The sequence below is a fragment of the Lycium barbarum genome, chromosome 8, assembly GCF_019175385.1.
Source record: "Lycium barbarum isolate Lr01 chromosome 8, ASM1917538v2, whole genome shotgun sequence".
In the NCBI taxonomy this organism is placed as follows: domain Eukaryota; kingdom Viridiplantae; phylum Streptophyta; class Magnoliopsida; order Solanales; family Solanaceae; genus Lycium; species Lycium barbarum.
Genome location: NC_083344.1, coordinates 78,138,800 through 78,146,835, shown reverse-complemented (window position 1 = coordinate 78,146,835; position 8,036 = coordinate 78,138,800). Strand labels below are relative to the sequence as shown.

At 35.8% G+C, this 8,036-nt stretch overlaps 1 long non-coding RNA gene across 2 annotated transcripts; it reads right to left on the bottom strand.

Moving 5' to 3' along the window:
- Window positions 1-630: 630 nt before the first annotated feature.
- On the bottom strand, window positions 631-5,738 carry LOC132606218 (uncharacterized). 2 transcript variants are annotated; one of them, XR_009569641.1, is made up of 2 exons: window positions 5,152-5,738; window positions 631-1,948 (listed from the first exon to the last, which is right to left on the bottom strand). It is a non-coding gene; the product is annotated as an uncharacterized LOC132606218 (long non-coding RNA). The 2 variants fall into 2 exon arrangements; XR_009569640.1 differs by having other exon boundaries at window positions 5,485-5,738.
- Window positions 5,739-8,036: the final 2,298 nt, after the last annotated feature.

Genomic DNA, 8,036 nt, shown 5'->3' with positions numbered 1-8,036 from the left:
CCATGCATGAAAATATTTATTGTAGCGGGCGTTGGGAATTCTAAATTTAACCGGCTTGCACATACCTCATAAAGGAGGGAGGTATCGGAAGTAGGGTTTTGAATCGTACCGGGAAAGTCGGAAAAACCCGCCAACCACTTAGTGATGCTCTAAAGGATACATTTTAGAGTCGCTGCCTAATTCTTAGGAAATTAGGAAAACCAGTTCGAAAAGGGTTCATTTAAAATAGCAATTTTTACGATTATCCTACAAGAAACCTAATCTATCAAAGTCTAGGTAAGGATTCTAGTGATTCTAGGATTCTAGATTTCCGCAATAAAAGTTGGTCTATTTCATGCAAACATATCACACGTCGGGTTTCGAACTTGGACACCTAGGTTATGACCCAAAGGCACTTAACTTAAGTAGAACACCACATAAGCCCACCCTTTAAAAGTATTTTGGACAATCTCTTATTTTTTTTTAAGTAAAGGTCTCCTTTTATTAAGGCATATTGCTATAAATCCCGTCAAGTTACTTTTATTCTATTTTAATCCCTCATTCTTCCTTAAATTAAATTTAATTCTTAAATCTAAGTCATTTATGTTCAAACTCCTAAAGTTAATGCATCAACCTTATTTTAGAGGCAAATTATGAATAAACAAATTTTCATTAAAAATAATTCGTATTTCATATCTGTTTTATACAAGGCTTTAAAAAATCTGTTTTGGCAACTCTAAATTTAGAATTAATCTTAAGTCCTAATCTATAAGGGTTCCAACGATACTTAAATAAAACAAGTAAACAGAATATTTTCAAAATAACTAAAGGGAGGGAGAGAATGAAGGTGGAGAGAGGTTAATTGGATAAGCCTATCTCCTCGCCTTCTTGGACCTTCAGTTGTAATTTCGTTCTTCCTTTATTCTACGCCTGGAAGCTCCAAATGCCCAAGTCTTTGCCTCTTCTTTTGATACTTCTCCTTTTGTCCTTCCGTTTGTTTAGATTCCATGCGTATGCTCCAATTGTGTAGTATTCGCCCTTGTAGTACTTCCCGAACTTGTTTATTTGTACCTCGCAAGATTAGAAATGAGAATAATTAGTATTTTGCCAAGTATAGTATCTTGAAGTGCAGCAGTTTATTTGCCTCAAATTGCCTCAACAAAGTTACTTATTTCATCCTCAGAATGCAGCAGTTGTTGGGCTCAAAACAATAGCAGTGAACAACCAACAATGCAGCAGTGAATAACAAAAAATTGCAGCCAAGAGTATAACGCTTTGAACCAGTAGCTAATTATAGCAGAAGCAGGTTTCAAACACAGTAGCAGGTGGCAAAACTCAACAGCAGCATGCCTTTAGAGAGTGACAATATTTGGCCTCAAAACTAACCAAAACTTAGTTCAAAATGCCACAGCCACCAACTAAGCATAGCAGCCAAAAGTACATCATCTTGAGCCTCATAACACTAGCAGTTGTGTTGAGAACATCAACTCATACTAAACACAGAACTCAGTTGTAGGTAACATCAAAGTAGTAGTAATAAATAGCAGCAAGGAAGCAATTGCTTCAACTGAGCTTAGCACTACACTCTAATCAAGTGTAGCATTTGTTTCTTTTAAAACTCAGTAGTTCCCTAAGTGTAGTATCAACATTATATTGCAGCAGCAAACAATGAACAAAGGATAGCCACAGTGATGGAAATAAAACTGCAGCATAGGAGATCCTCATGAGCATAACAGTGGTTCCAAACAACAAGCATAGTAGCCAAGCAAGTAGGCAGCACAGCAGTAGCAGTCAACTTAAAAATAACACTATAGTGACATGGTAGTTTACGGAGTGATAGAGACAACACATAAAAGCAAGAATGGCTCAAAGGATGTAGGGTAAACTTAGCTCTGAGTGCAGCAAGCCAGTAAGCACAACTCATCCAGTCTCAGCTTCCTTTAGAAGGCTTCAGAAGTGTAGAAGATTTCTGCAATACTCAACAGTAACTCAGGAAACATTTGGGGATTGGAAATTTCCCCAAGTTATGCAAAGAAGAGGAGAAGTGAAGAATGAGTATTTGTGCACAGGAAGGTTGCAACAAAATAGAATCAAATGAGGCATTTCATTAATTGTCATGTCTTGATTTAAAACTGGAAATGTAGAGAACCTAACTCAACACTATCAAATTCTTTTAAATTATTACACTTATACTTCCTAGCCAATTTTTAAAGGCCAAAGTTTACTTTTGCCTCTCCACATTGACACAAAGATTTCTTTAACCATTTAAGATTATGCAACACGCATTATTGGATAAGCATAGCAGGTTAACGAAAATTCCATACTCAGCAAATTAAAATTGTTTGTTCCTTTGGGAGTAACTGCAAGTAACAGTGTCAACTCAACTAGGCACAATTTTAAGAGGGCAGTTCCAAGACTGATCCTAAACCAGATGTTAAACATTAAACTTGAAAGACAAGACAGTAAAGGGGGTTACCACCTTCAATTTCCAATGCCGCAAAAGATCAAAAGGTTTCTAGAACCTTAGGCATGGCAGGCTATTGGAGAAGGCTAAACCAAACCGTAAGCACATCTTGGCCTTCAGCTGGCCAAGTGATAAAAGTCAAAAAAGGACAAACAGGGAACACCTCCTAACTAAGCAAACTAAGATAACCACTTGATAAGGGGGTACAACAATTCATAGTCTATTGGTTCATTCTAGGGCTCAACATTCAAACAAAAACCAGTTTTTAGAAGATGGAACATGTTGAGGTTCCAAGAAATCAGTTAATCTTAATCATGACAAGGTAGATTTAAAAAATGCACATGCTTCAAAATTCTGAAAGAGTCCAACTACGAGAATAGGCACCTATGCATACCTATTCAGCAACTAATGCTATTATCATTTGAATGAACCAGAATAGGGACCAGCTTGAGCTAAAAGAGAAAGTGGTTCATATTTTACATGCAACTAAAGAGAGACCAAGGAATCTACTTATACTAAATCAATAACAGGCCTTTAGTGAGCAAACAGACAGAGCTAGGACCTCAACAATACTAAAGAAATAGAAAGAAAGGATGGTTTGTTAATCCAAACAAGCAGCCATCTACACAATATTTAATCCAGCAACATATATTATAAAGACCATCCAATACTAGAATTGCAGTCCAAACTTAAGAATCAGACTTTAACACTTATCATTCAATGAGCAAGGGTCCTTGGATTGCACATCTTACTATAAATAGATAAAGTAACTGGACTAGCAATTATCACTGTGTTAAATGCATGAAGTTCTTTCAAACTCTTTTGTTAGTGTAGTTTAAACTTATCTTTTAAAGAGAATAGAAAGGATATATCCAGATCTTCTGTTAACTAACTAGAACTTCAGACCACTTTTAAGAGAATATTAGCTAGAAAAGGTTCAACTAGAGAGTACTGCATACTGTTGATCTGTCCTACCAGATAATCAAGACAATCTCCCACACTCAAATTTATCCATCTCTCAAGAAAGGGATACAAACAAACACTCAAAGATGTCAACATATTTCTTGAGCTGGACAAAAAGACATTGGATCTTTTAAAAGACAAACCATTGCAGACAGAAATTAATACTAAGTACTTGGGAGGACATATTCCTTTTTAAGCCCCTAATCATACATCAGTTTAAGTATAGCATCAGCCTTATTTTAAGAAGATTTGGACTTTCCAGAAAGATTAAACCAATGTCAATGTTTAAGAATTAGCATCCCAGACACAATATTTTCCACATACTCAAGCTTACATCATAATAAGTCTGAAGGGTTCTTCTAAACAAGAAAGAAAATCACATAGTAATTTAGCTATCAATTTCCAACTCTTTAATCAAACTTAAACAAAAATGGGACTACCCTAAAAGAGAAATTCATGTTTTAAGATAGGAACTGATACCTCTAAGGATTTTGAAACTCAAACAACATCCAGTGAATTTACAGCCAAAAAGAGAGGAAAACAAGTAACGTTTGATGTTGGAAGTTCTTCAGCTAGTTCTCAGTTAACCTCTTAAAAATTTGGAAACACAGTTAACAGAGTCAAGTAAAAGCCAATACTTGGAACAAATCTACTCCTCAAGTAAGACCAAATCTTCCAAATAATTTCAACCAAACTCAAGTAACATACAGAATGTTTAGAAAGACAAAATAAGTTATTTATTTTTTCTAAAAAAAATAGCAGACTATTGACTGACTTGCCACTGCTAAGCACACATTAGTAGTTAGGCAAGTCCAAGTTAAGTGGAGATAAAGGATATTTCTTTAGTTCTTTTTGTTAAAGAATGTTCTCACTCCTTAACAGGGTAAACGGTGACAGGATACTAAATACAACAGGGAAGATTACTACACAGCATTTATGAAATCCTTTAGCATGCCAAAGATGGGAAGTTAGGGGATCAATAATAATTTGTTCTTTAGAATCTTAAGGAGGTACATTAACAGAAGCATTTAAAAGGACCAGCATTAGCAATTCTTTTACTCATTCTCATATTGATTCCAAAGAGAAAAACATATCATGAAGTTAGGAAAGAACAGGTTAGCTTATCTAGCTTGAGGATAACCATTTAAGAAGAAGAAAGCTCCCACTTGATCCATATGGAGCCAATACAGAATCAAACAACTAGTCAACACTTGGAATACACAGAGAACTTGAAAAGAAAGGCTAGCATTTTAGTTCAACTAGAATTGAAAACCAAACCAATCTACACAAAGTATAAACAATTCTGTGGAACCTAAATCAAACAAAGTTGAAAGTAACTTAATTCTCATGAATCCCCAAAATTAACAATGCATTATTAATATTAAAGACACATGGCTACAAGTCTACTCTACAGATCATATTATCTACTAAGGGAAAATCATGATTTTAACCAAAGGAGTATAAAATTCATGTTTTGCACTCTCCGGAGAGTTTAGGGAAAGAAAGATTAGTTATCTAACTTAACGAGATTGAAACTAAACTGAATTACATGACGCTAAACAGAATCGCAAAATAAGAAATATTTTAAGAGGAAACTAAACATCTTACTTAAACAGGACTAAAGCTAATCTAATCTACCTAAAACTGGAAATATACATAATTGAAGAACAATGCTAAGACGAGAAATAAAATTATCTTTTTTGTCGAGCAACGAACAGGGGAGACTAGCGTTGACGACGGCTTACCTTTCCCCTTAATCGAATCCAACGAACGGAAGTGATTTCAAAAAATTATACTAGAGTGAGAACTTCCTCAAAATTTGAGTGTTCTCAACTCTTAGGGTTAAAAACCCATTACTATGGTGGAAACCATAATTTAGGTCTCAACACCATTGTTCATTTTTTTTAAATGAGAGGAAGGGTTTCTATTTATAGAACCCAAGAAATGCACAAAATTGTGCTCCAACCGATGTGGGATTCCCCCCTCTTTTCCCAAATTCGTTTGAATTTCAAAATCAGAGGACCAAACAGCTAGAAATTGGTTAGATTCGTACAATACCAAATGAAATGGGAGTTTACCGTTTGAGAAAAAGGGCAAAAATGCCAAAGGCCTTGAATATTCTTGCCTCAATCGTACACAAAACAGCTGGAAGAGTAAAAATTCTTAAGAAATTTAACCAAAAACCATTGGAACAGCTGGAAATTGAAGGAAATCCGTACAAAGGATCGTTTGGTTTGCTGTTTTTGTGTTGTACGTAAGGGTCGTTTGGTGCTTTTGTTTTTGTGGAAGACGATGGGTTTGGGGGGAGAGTTTATTTTAATAAACTTCTCCCCCCTCAAGTTTTAAAAATGTAGTATACTCTTTTAATTATACATAGTTCCAAATCGATGTATTAACTTAAAACACTCTCGTGAAATAATACTTGTGAGGAATAAAATTTGTAATACGTAGTTTTAAAAATACGAGCTTTAAAATGAGCCCAATATTGCCATAGTTCTGGATAATACTTAAAAATGTGAAAACAATGCGGCCAAAATGAGCCGTAATTCATATGTCATTTTTAATTAACAATTTTCCCGAGTTAGACGGAGCGGGATATGTATCTTCTTTTCAAATCACATTCATGAAAGTAAATAGCTCGTAATTTCTTGTAATTGTTATTTTTTATGAAAATAATAATTAAACGTCAATTTTTGCAATTTTCTCAAGATTTTTAAATTTTTAATTTTTTAAGGGCATCCTTACTCTGTCTTGGACTGGAAAAATATGAAAATTAAAATACGCGTTATATGATGTGAAAATTAGGTGTCAACACTTATCATTCATTCACTTAGAAAGCTAGGGTTTTTCCAACAATTCAATCCAACCCACTTATCAATACCACCCCCACACTTAATTTTCAGCCATAACACATCATAATCCACAAAATTTCACATATTACATGCTATATTTTCATGAAAAATGAAATTAATGGGGGTTTGGGGAAGTGGGTTTGCCATGGAGAACAATCCTACCTTTCAAATAAACCATAAGAGAAGAAGAGAAGAAGAGGAGAGATACATACCTTAATTTCTTGCAAAAAAAAGGAAGGGATGTGAGGATTTGGGAGGAAGAGGTTTGGAGGGTTTTGGGTTTTTTTTTTTTTTTTGGGAGAGAAAGAGTGAAAGAGAAAATAAGAAGAGGGGAAAGTAAGTGAAAGGGAAAAGAAAAATAGGGGGTTGTGTTTCTGTTTTTACGCTTTCCTATATTTCTTTTTATTTTTTTTTATTTTTGAAAATTTTTTGAAAAATAAGCCTAGGCGGCGCCCCAAGAGGCTTTTACAAAACTTGAATTTTTTTTCTCGTTATTCGGGATTACCGTCGAACCAATGTGTGCGTCACCTCAGGCGACGCCAAGAGTGTCACGACCCAAACCGATGGGCCATGACTAGTAACCGAGCTGGGCACCCGTATACGACCTGCTAGGTATAATCAGACTGAAACTGAAACAATATGGCAATATGTAAAAGCATGTTGTAAACTCATGATGTCATACATCAAAAAGAACATGTCCCTTGCGAAGCCACAGCTAACCAAAACATAACAAAGTATACAAGCTGACAAGGCTGCAACTATACACGGGGACATCCGAGACGAATTACATCGGTATAGCTGACCAAAACATATACACACAACCCACATATGTCTACAGACCTCTAAGAGTATAACAAAGCCTATGTCAAAGGATCTGTACCAAAATGACTCAAGCTCCGGAACAATAGAGCTCTCCAAGTGGCCGAGCAGAAGTCCTAAGTTGGCGGATCGCCAAACTGAGTGTCTGTACCTGCGGGCATGAAACACAGCCCCCGAAGAAAGGGGATCAGTACGGAAAATGTACTGAGTATGTAAAGCAAGGAATACAATAAAGAAGATCATGACTGAGTAAAATGTGACAGGAGACAAGTATGATAATCAAGATACCAATGCATCTGTGCCTTATGAGATAAGAGTCATGCATATATAATATACCGTACCCGGCCCTCTAGTGAGGGACTCGGTGAAATAATCATATATATACCATACGCGGCCCTCTAGTGAGGGACTCGGTGAAATAATCATATATATATCGTACCTGGCCCTCTAGTGACTGACTCGGTGAACAAAATGAAACTGTGCATGAGTAGAGTATTAGGAGCAATCATGTACAAAATGAATCATCATCTGAGACTCAATAGAATAATTAGAATGAACCAACACTTGAGAATCAAATACAACTATCATGTCAAGTACCACTGAGGATTAGACTTCCTTGGAGTTATGTATGTTCGTTGTTCGCTCAGTTTATGTAATTCATGCCAAAAAGAAAGAAGGGGTAACTTTACATACCTGCTCACTCTACCATTATCTACACCTATTCGTCCGAGCTCGTGAGCCTACATTGAAAAGGATTCACACTATCGTTAGACTCATCATAGTATACTTGTGTTAAGCTTTCAAGTAAAATTGTTCTATATCCTGCCGAAAATCGGGCAGCATCTCCCCGGCTTATATGCCTAGCCCGAAATCTCAACTTAACAACCAACAACAGCAACAACAATACCAATATCAATAACATCATTTCCAACACCAATATATACCATAAAACAGCCCAC